Consider the following 10,213-nt stretch of genomic DNA (forward strand, 5'->3'; position numbering starts at 1 on the left):
GAGGATCTTATAAACTGAAGTTTTGTGAAATTTGAGATGTAGTTCTCAGCGAAAGTATTCGCAAACGGGAAACTGGAGATTCATCAGGCAATGCTCTCAGTGTTGATCGAAGGGGAAGAAGTAAACCGAAGAGCCCAAACAAAGGGCGATCAAAATCAAAGAACCAAGAAAAATCTCCAAATAGACCAAACGTAACATGTTGGAATTGTGGAGAAAAAGGTCACTTTGAGACAGGTTGTACAAGACCAAAGAGAAAGCAGAATCACAAATCTGGAGATGTGATGATTCTATAATCCTCAGCTGGACAGTTTGACTGAATCCTGGATTTTGGATTCAGGTGCATCTTTTCATTCGTCTCCAAATAAAGAGTTGTTTTGGAATTTCAAGTCTGGAAATTTCGAGAAGGTGTATCTTGCCGACAACAAAGATTTAGAGATTAAAGGAAAAGAAGATGTGTGCATAAAAACTCCAGTAGGAAATCAGTGGACATTAAAGGATGTCAGATATATTCCTGGTCTCTGAAGGAACCTGATCTCTATTGGTCAGTTGGACAACACAAGTTATGCAACAAGGTTAGGGAAGAGTTCGTGGAAAATTATGAAGGGTGCTACAGTGGTAGCACATGGCTCAAAATCTAGAACCTTATACACCACTGCAGGGTGTATGAACATAGCTGCTGTTGCTGAGAGTGCTTCAAATTCAAGTCTACAGCACAATAGACTTGAACCTATGAGCGCGAAAGAAATGAAGAGGCTGGCTGCGAAAAGAGTTTTAGAAAGTCTGAAATCTGTTGATGTGGGTCGTTGTGAGAACTACGTTATGAGCAAGCAGAAACGAGTTAGCTTCACAAGGACCGCCAGAGAATTGAAGAAAGTGTGATTGGAAATGGAACCAGATGTGGAGAAAGGTTCCAAGACCACGTAGACAGTGGGAGTTGAGCTTGAGTTGCAGGGAAACTCACCTAGTGATGTTGTAGCAGATACTCAAGAAACTCCTGAGACTATTGCTGAGGAACCAGATATGGAGCAAGGTTCCAAGACAACAAAGCAAGTGGGAGTTGAGGTTGAGTTGCGGAGAAAATCACCAAGTGATCTTGTAGCAGATACTCAACAAACTCCTGAGGTTGTTGCGGAGGAATCAGTAGTGGAGTAACTGACACCTGAACTGGTGTTGAGATCATGTACTATCAGAGTACCAGATATGTATGTACCTTCATTACACTATCTGTTGCTGATGAAAGGGAACCACAATCCTTTGATGAGACCCTACAGTTGGAGGATACAACCAAGTAAGAGCAAGCCATGGATGATGGAACGTCTAGGCTTAAAAAATGTGTTGTACTGAGATGGAGTACGTGGCAATAGTTGAAGCTGGAAAGAAGACGATATGGATGACTGACTATCTGGAAGAATGAGCAAGAAGCAGCACGAAGATTCTTAACAGAAATAGCCAGAGTGTCATACAGTTGGCGAAGGAACCCGGTCTATCATTTAAAGAGAAAACACATAAGACGATACCATTTCACTTGTAGGTTAATGAAAGATGGTGATGTGTTTGGAGAAGATAGAGGGTGCAAAGAATCCAACAAACATGTTGACAAAATGTGTTGATGTTGAAATATTGAGGTTGTGCAAAGCCTCAATTGATATGGTGCCATGAAGACCATGAAGATGCTCATGTTCGTTTGAGAATGAAATTTTTGGTTGACTAGATCAGTCTTCAAGTGGGAGAATTGTTAGGTTATGGAGCCTGCAGCTTAATTATAGCTTGGTCAACGGTTATATCCGATAAAGCTATATTTGGTAAAGCTATATCTTGTACAGCTATATTTGGTAAAACTATATCCGGTAAACCTATATATGGTAAATAGCTATATATAGTAGATGGTTAAATCGGGTAAAGCTATATATAGTAAATGGCTATATATAGTAGATGGTTAAATCTGGTAAACCTATATATAGTAAACTGAACTATACATATATCCGGTCCGCTACAGCTTTGAAAAGTACTTTCTATTCTCTGTAATTCTCTCTTACTGTACATACGTGAAGTCATCAATAGAAAAAATCTTTTAGCCAGAGTTTTCCTTACACCTTACACTTTTCTCTATCATGTTCTTTGTGTTCATCTAGATCGAGCGTGTGCGTTGTTGTGCGATCCTAACAGGCCCTTCTATCTTGGATAGAAATTTGTTACACTTTTTGGACCGACACTATGTCTAAGGGGTCACTAAGGTTAAAATCCTACAAAATGGATCCATGGCTCAGTGGTAGAGAATTTGACCGGTCACCCGTTTGTGAACTTGGTTGGGCCCTTTTATTTTGGAGAGACACTTTTTCCACTTTTAGACTGACACTCTATAGAAGGGGTCACTCAGGTTGAAATCATGCAAAATGGGTCCATAGCTCAGTGGTAAAGCATTTGACTGCAGATGAAGAGGTCACCCGTTCGAATTTGGTTGGGCCCTTTTATCATTTTACTTTGTTTTCAACCTCTTTTAACTTGCAATCCGTGCTTGCAGAACCCACCGAAATGTGAGTTAGTAACCCATCCGGTAAGGTTCTTGGAATGATTCTCTAGATTATCCCTTCCATGTTGGGAGTCGGGCCATAGGTCTTGGGTGAAGGAACCGTTGGTTTTCTCATTGTCTTTGAGATAACAATTCTTTTCTATTTTATATAAATTTTTTAAATATGGGTTCATTTCCAAATGCATGCTAACACCCTTATTGTTGAATAAATGACATGAAACTAGTTTCACATAGTAACGTTGCCTATTGCTCCTATTGGTGGAAGGATAATAGGTCGATTATACCTCTAGGGTAGTTTTAAGCGTGACAACGAGACTATTTTTTTTTTTTAGTTAAAAATTAGAATTATAACAATCTTCCTAAAACCCTCGGACTAATTTTGCTTCATTTCTAAATGCAAGCAGACAAAGTAGAAAAATAAAAATATGTAAATTGTAAACTCAAATATTTCAAAGAAATAAATAAGTTTTGATGGTACCAATGTTATCCAGAAAACAATCAACCAAATTTATTTAGAACATAGAAAACTTCATGTCTCCATCTTGTAAAGCCAATAAACCATCTTGTAAAGCCAATAAACCAAAGGGCGTAGAGAAATAAAAAAATGTTACCCTCATCCGTGTTGTGTTGTTTCATAAGTGATCAATGGATGTTGACTTTGACCAATTCCTACTATTTTTTTTTCTATATTTTGAAACTATTTTAAACACTTTTTTCTTGTACTCCTTATAATTTTACCTTTTAAGGTTGTAAATATTTGTGAACCTGTGACTATTATGATTATTAGTCAACTGAGTTAAATGGAAATAAAATTTGAAGATGAAATTAAAGTATTAATTTTGATGTCATCTTTACCTGAGTTTTGGGATATTGTTATTAATGAGATTCAATCTAATGCCATTAGTAATTCACAATGATAATATTCAAAATACTTGACAAAAAAGAATGGTCAACGTAAGATATTTGAAACAAATAAATATTTTGTCCTCTGAGATATATCAAATCACTCATTTGAAATTCCTTAATAATAAACCTGAAGTCTTACATCTTTTATAGTGAAAAGTTCCTTAAATAGAAGTCTTATTAGATACTTCTAAGCATTTAGAGATCAACTAGACACAAAGCCAAACATTCTAAAAAAGATTAGGGGTTAAACTTTTAAGTTAACTTAATTTAAGAAACTTTTGATTTTTATATTATCAAGAGTTTAATTGAGCTACGTCAATTCAATCTAGTGGACCCAAGAATTGAATCAAACCAAACCAACTAGTTAGTAACATGATTTAGTGGAAGCATTTTCACGCAAAGTAGAAGCAATAATGGAGGGTTTGAAATAATATAGTTTTCACCCCTTGTTTCTCGAGTGAATATTGAAATAATATAGTTTTCATGTTAAATTTTACACGGAAGAAAGAAAGAAGGGGATGTAAAGTATTATTTCAATTTGTTTGTAATATACAACAATATATAAATTAACTATAAGAAATATATAAAATTACATGTTCTCCAAGAGCTTCAATCAACACCGGAGGGTTACTTCTGCAACCACTCTAAAGGTGCTCAAGATCACAACGAGTTGGATAAAACAGCTCTAGAACTTTGAATCCAATAACTTGAGTTTGACTCATGATAAGATCTCCCTTCTTGTGGAATCGGCATAAAATAGGAAAACCATTCCAAAATAAATTTTTACAAGGGGTTCTATGGTGTAGTGGTTAGCACTTTGGACTTTGAATCCAACGACTTGGGTTCAACTCCCGATAGGACCTTTATGAAATGACCTTGATGTGAAAACACAAAATAAGGAACGACAAGACATTTTAAAACAAAACGTTGTTACCACTTCCCATGAGTGCATAGGTGGCGTTGTCATAATCGTGGTGCAGCTCATGGTACATATACCATAGCATCCCACCTAAATTGAAATAAGCGTAGTATTTATTAGAGACCTTCTTAGGAAATAAGCGTAGTATTTATGTATTTATTAGAGACCTTCTTAGGAAATAAGCGTAGTATTTATGTATTTATTAGAGACCTTCTTAGGAAATAAGCGTAGTATTTATGTATTTATTAGAGACCTTCTTAGGAAATAAGCGTAGTATTTATGTATTTATTAGAGACCTTCTTAGGAAATAAGCGTAGTATTTATGTATTTATTAGAGACCTTCTTAGGAAATAAGCGTAGTATTTATCTTAGGAAATAAGCGTAGTATTTATTAGAGACCTTCTTAGGAAATAAGCGTAGTATTTATGTATTTATTAGAGACCTTCTTAGGAAATAAGCGTAGTATTTATGTATTTATTAGAGACCTTCTTAGGAAATAAGCGTAGTATTTATCTTAGGAAATAAGCGTAGTATTTATTAGAGACCTTCTTAGGAAATAAGCGTAGTATTTATGTATTTATTAGAGACCTTCTTAGGAAATAAGCGTAGTATTTATCTTAGGAAATAAGCGTAGTATTTATTAGAGACCTTCTTAGGAAATAAGCGTAGTATTTATGTATTTATTAGAGACCTTCTTAGGAAATAAGCGTAGTATTTATTAGAGACCTTCTTAGGAAATAAGCGTAGTATTTATGTATTTATTAGAGACCTTCTTAGGAAATAAGCGTAGTATTTATGTATTTATTAGAGACCTTCTTAGGAAATAAGCGTAGTATTTATGTATTTATTAGAGACCTTCTTAGGAAATAAGCGTAGTATTTATGTATTTATTAGAGACCTTCTTAGGAAATAAGCGTAGTATTTATCTTAGGAAATAAGCGTAGTATTTATTAGAGACCTTCTTAGGAAATAAGCGTAGTATTTATGTATTTATTAGAGACCTTCTTAGGAAATAAGCGTAGTATTTATGTATTTATTAGAGACCTTCTTAGGAAATAAGCGTAGTATTTATCTTAGGAAATAAGCGTAGTATTTATTAGAGACCTTCTTAGGAAATAAGCGTAGTATTTATGTATTTATTAGAGACCTTCTTAGGAAATAAGCGTAGTATTTATCTTAGGAAATAAGCGTAGTATTTATTAGAGACCTTCTTAGGAAATAAGCGTAGTATTTATGTATTTATTAGAGACCTTCTTAGGAAATAAGCGTAGTATTTATTAGAGACCTTCTTAGGAAATAAGCGTAGTATTTATTAGAGACCTTCTTAGGAAATAAGCGTAGTATTTATTAGAGACCTTCTTAGGAAATAAGCGTAGTATTTATTAGAGACCTTCTTAGGAAATAAGCGTAGTATTTATTAGAGACCTTCTTAGGAAATAAGCGTAGTATTTATGTATTTATTAGAGACCTTCTTAGGAAATAAGCGTAGTATTTATGTATTTATTAGAGACCTTCTTAGGAAATAAGCGTAGTATTTATGTATTTATTAGAGACCTTCTTAGGAAATAAGCGTAGTATTTATGTATTTATTAGAGACCTTCTTAGGAAATAAGCGTAGTATTTATGTATTTATTAGAGACCTTCTTAGGAAATAAGCGTAGTATTTATCTTAGGAAATAAGCGTAGTATTTATTAGAGACCTTCTTAGGAAATAAGCGTAGTATTTATGTATTTATTAGAGACCTTCTTAGGAAATAAGCGTAGTATTTATCTTAGGAAATAAGCGTAGTATTTATTAGAGACCTTCTTAGGAAATAAGCGTAGTATTTATGTATTTATTAGAGACCTTCTTAGGAAATAAGCGTAGTATTTATTAGAGACCTTCTTAGGAAATAAGCGTAGTATTTATTAGAGACCTTCTTAGGAAATAAGCGTAGTATTTATTAGAGACCTTCTTAGGAAATAAGCGTAGTATTTATTAGAGACCTTCTTAGGAAATAAGCGTAGTATTTATTAGAGACCTTCTTAGGAAATAAGCGTAGTATTTATTAGAGACCTTCTTAGGAAATAAGCGTAGTATTTATTAGAGACCTTCTTAGGAAATAAGCGTAGTATTTATTAGAGACCTTCTTAGGAAATAAGCGTAGTATTTATTAGAGACCTTCTTAGGAAATAAGCGTAGTATTTATTAGAGACCTTCTTAGGAAATAAGCGTAGTATTTATTAGAGACCTTCTTAGGAAATAAGCGTAGTATTTATTAGAGACCTTCTTAGGAAATAAGCGTAGTATTTATTAGAGACCAAGGGGTTCTTAGGAAATAAGCGTAGTATTTATTAGAGACCAAGGGGTTCTTAGGAAATAAGCTCTTAGGAAATAAGCGTAGTATTTATTAGAGACCAAGGGGTTCTCTTAGGAAATAAGCGTAGTATTTATTAGAGACCAAGGGGTTCTTAGGAAATAAGCTTAGTATTTATTAGAGATATTTATTAGAGACCAAGGGGTTCTTAGGAAATAAGCGTAGTATTTATTAGAGACCTTCTTAGGAAATAAGCGTAGTATTTATTAGAGACCAAGGGGTTCTTAGGAAATAAGCTCTTAGGAAATAAGCGTAGTATTTATTAGAGACCAAGGGGTTCTCTTAGGAAATAAGCGTAGTATTTATTAGAGACCAAGGGGTTCTTAGGAAATAAGCGTAGTATTTATTAGAGATATTTATTAGAGACCAAGGGGTTCTTAGTTCTTAGGAAATAAGCGTAGTATTTATTAGAGACCAAGGGGTTCTTAGGAAATAGAGACCAAGGGGTTCTTAGGAAATAAGCGTAGTATTTATTAGAGACCAAGGGGTTCTTAGGAAATAAGCGTAGTATTTATTAGAGACCAAGGGGTTCTTAGGAAATAAGCGTAGTATTTATTAGAGACCAAGGGGTTCTTAGGAAATAGAGACCAAGGGGTTCTTAGGAAATAAGCGGGGTTCTTAGGTAATAGAGACCAAGGGGTTCTTAGGAAATAAGCGTAGTATTTATTAGAGACCAAGGGGTTCTTAGGAAATAAGCGTAGTATTTATTAGAGACCAAGGGGTTCTTAGGAGATATTTATTAGAGACCAAGGGGTTCTTAGTTCTTAGGAAATAAGCGTAGTATTTATTAGAGACCAAGGGGTTCTTAGGAAATAAGCGTAGTATTTATTAGAGACCAAGGGGTTCTTAGGAAATAAGCGTAGTATTTATTAGAGACCAAGGGGTTCTTAGGAAATAAGCGTAGTATTTATTAGAGACCAAGGGGTTCTTAGGAAATAAGCGTAGTATTTATTAGAGACCAAGGGGTTCTTAGGAAATAAGCATAGTATTTATTAGAGACCAAGGGGTTCTTAGGAAATAAGCGTAGTATTTATTAGAGACCAAGGGGTTCTTAGGAAATAAGCGTAGTATTTATTAGAGACCAAGGGGTTCTTAGGAGGTCTCAGGAAATAAGCGTAGTATTTATTAGAGACCAAGGGGTTCTTAGGAGGTCTCAGGAAATAAGCGTGTTCTTAGGAAGTAGTATTTATTAGAGACCAAGGGGTTCTTAGGAAATAAGCCTAACTTCTTAGGAAATAAGCGTAGTATTTATTAGAGACCAAGGGGTTCTTAGGAAATAAGCGTAGTATTTATTAGAGACCAAGGGGTTCTTAGGAGGTCTCAGGAAATAAGCGTAGTATTTATTAGAGACCAAGGGGTTCTTAGGAAATAAGCGTGTTCTTAGGAAGTAGTATTTATTAGAGACCATTTATTAGAGACCAAGGGGTTCTTAGGAAATAAGCGTGTTCTTAGGAAGTAGTATTTATTAGAGACCGCGTAGTATTTATTAGAGACCAAGGGGTTCTTAGGAAATAAGCGTGTTCTTAGGAAGTAGTATTTATTAGAGACCGCGTAGTATTTATTAGAGACCAAGGGGTTCTTAGGAAATAAGCGTGTTCTTAGGAAGTAGTATTTATTAGAGACCAAGGGGTTCTTAGGAAATAAGCCTAACTTCTTAGGAAGTATTTATTAGAGACCAAGGGGTTCTTAGGAAATAAGCCTAACTTCTTAGGAAATAAGCGTAGTATTTATTAGAGACCAAGGGGTTCTTAGGAAATAAGCCTAACTTCTTAGGAAATAAGCGGGTCTTAGCTTAGGAAATAAGCGTAGTATTTATTAGAGACCAAGGGGTTCTTAGGAAATAAGCCTAACTTCTTAGGAAATAAGCGTAGTATTTATTAGAGACCAAGGGGTTCTTAGGAAATAAGCCTAACTTCTTAGGAAATAAGCGTAGTATTTATTAGAGACCAAGGGGTTCTTAGGAAATAAGCGTGTTCTTAGGAAGTAGTATTTATTAGAGACCAAGGGGTTCTTAGGAAATAAGCGTATTTATTAGAGACCAAGGGGTTCTTAGGAAATAAGCGTGTTCTTAGGAAGTAGTATTTATTAGAGACCAGTATTTATTAGAGACCAAGGGGTTCTTAGGAAATAAGCCTAACTTCTTAGGAAATAAGCGTATTATTTATTAGAGACCAAGGGGTTCTTAGGAAATAAGCCTAACTTCTTAGGAAATGCGGGTCTTAGCTTAGGAAATAAGCGTAGTATTTATTAGAGACCAAGGGGTTCTTAGGAAATAAGCCTAACTTCTTAGGAAATAAGCGTAGTATTTATTAGAGACCAAGGGGTTCTTAGGAAATAAGCCTAACTTCTTAGGAAATAAGCGTAGTATTTATTAGAGACCAAGGGGTTCTTAGGAAATAAGCGTGTTCTTAGGAAGTAGTATTTATTAGAGACCAAGGGGTTCTTAGGAAATAAGCGTATTTATTAGAGACCAAGGGGTTCTTAGGAAATAAGCGTGTTCTTAGGAAGTAGTATTTATTAGAGACCAGTATTTATTAGAGACCAAGGGGTTCTTAGGAAATAAGCCTAACTTCTTAGGAAATAAGCGTATTATTTATTAGAGACCAAGGGGTTCTTAGGAAATAAGCCTAACTTCTTAGGAAATGCGGGTCTTAGCTTAGGAAATAAGCGTAGTATTTATTAGAGACCAAGGGGTTCTTAGGAAATAAGCCTAACTTCTTAGGAAATAAGCGTAGTATTTATTAGAGACCAAGGGGTTCTTAGGAAATAAGCCTAACTTCTTAGGAAATAAGCGTAGTATTTATTAGAGACCAAGGGGTTCTTAGGAAATAAGCGTGTTCTTAGGAAGTAGTATTTATTAGAGACCATTTATTAGAGACCAAGGGGTTCTTAGGAAATAAGCGTGTTCTTAGGAAGTAGTATTTATTAGAGACCGCGTAGTATTTATTAGAGACCAAGGGGTTCTTAGGAAATAAGCGTGTTCTTAGGAAGTAGTATTTATTAGAGACCGCGTAGTATTTATTAGAGACCAAGGGGTTCTTAGGAAATAAGCGTGTTCTTAGGAAGTAGTATTTATTAGAGACCAAGGGGTTCTTAGGAAATAAGCCTAACTTCTTAGGAAGTATTTATTAGAGACCAAGGGGTTCTTAGGAAATAAGCCTAACTTCTTAGGAAATAAGCGTAGTATTTATTAGAGACCAAGGGGTTCTTAGGAAATAAGCCTAACTTCTTAGGAAATAAGCGGGTCTTAGCTTAGGAAATAAGCGTAGTATTTATTAGAGACCAAGGGGTTCTTAGGAAATAAGCCTAACTTCTTAGGAAATAAGCGTAGTATTTATTAGAGACCAAGGGGTTCTTAGGAAATAAGCCTAACTTCTTAGGAAATAAGCGTAGTATTTATTAGAGACCAAGGGGTTCTTAGGAAATAAGCGTGTTCTTAGGAAGTAGTATTTATTAGAGACCAAGGGGTTCTTAGGAAATAAGCGTATTTATTAGAGACCA

General features: G+C 34.9%; 1 non-coding gene across 1 annotated transcript; it reads left to right on the forward strand.

The window, feature by feature from the left end:
- Positions 1 to 4,227: 4,227 nt before the first annotated feature.
- On the forward strand, positions 4,228 to 4,299 carry TRNAQ-UUG (transfer RNA glutamine (anticodon UUG)). The gene has a single exon. It is a non-coding gene; the product is annotated as a tRNA-Gln (tRNA).
- The last annotated feature ends 5,914 nt before the right edge of the window (positions 4,300 to 10,213 follow it).

The sequence above is a fragment of the Cucurbita pepo genome, chromosome 10 (genome assembly GCF_057944985.1).
Source record: "Cucurbita pepo subsp. pepo isolate OVF chromosome 10, ASM5794498v1, whole genome shotgun sequence".
Taxonomy (NCBI): Eukaryota; Viridiplantae; Streptophyta; class Magnoliopsida; order Cucurbitales; family Cucurbitaceae; genus Cucurbita; species Cucurbita pepo.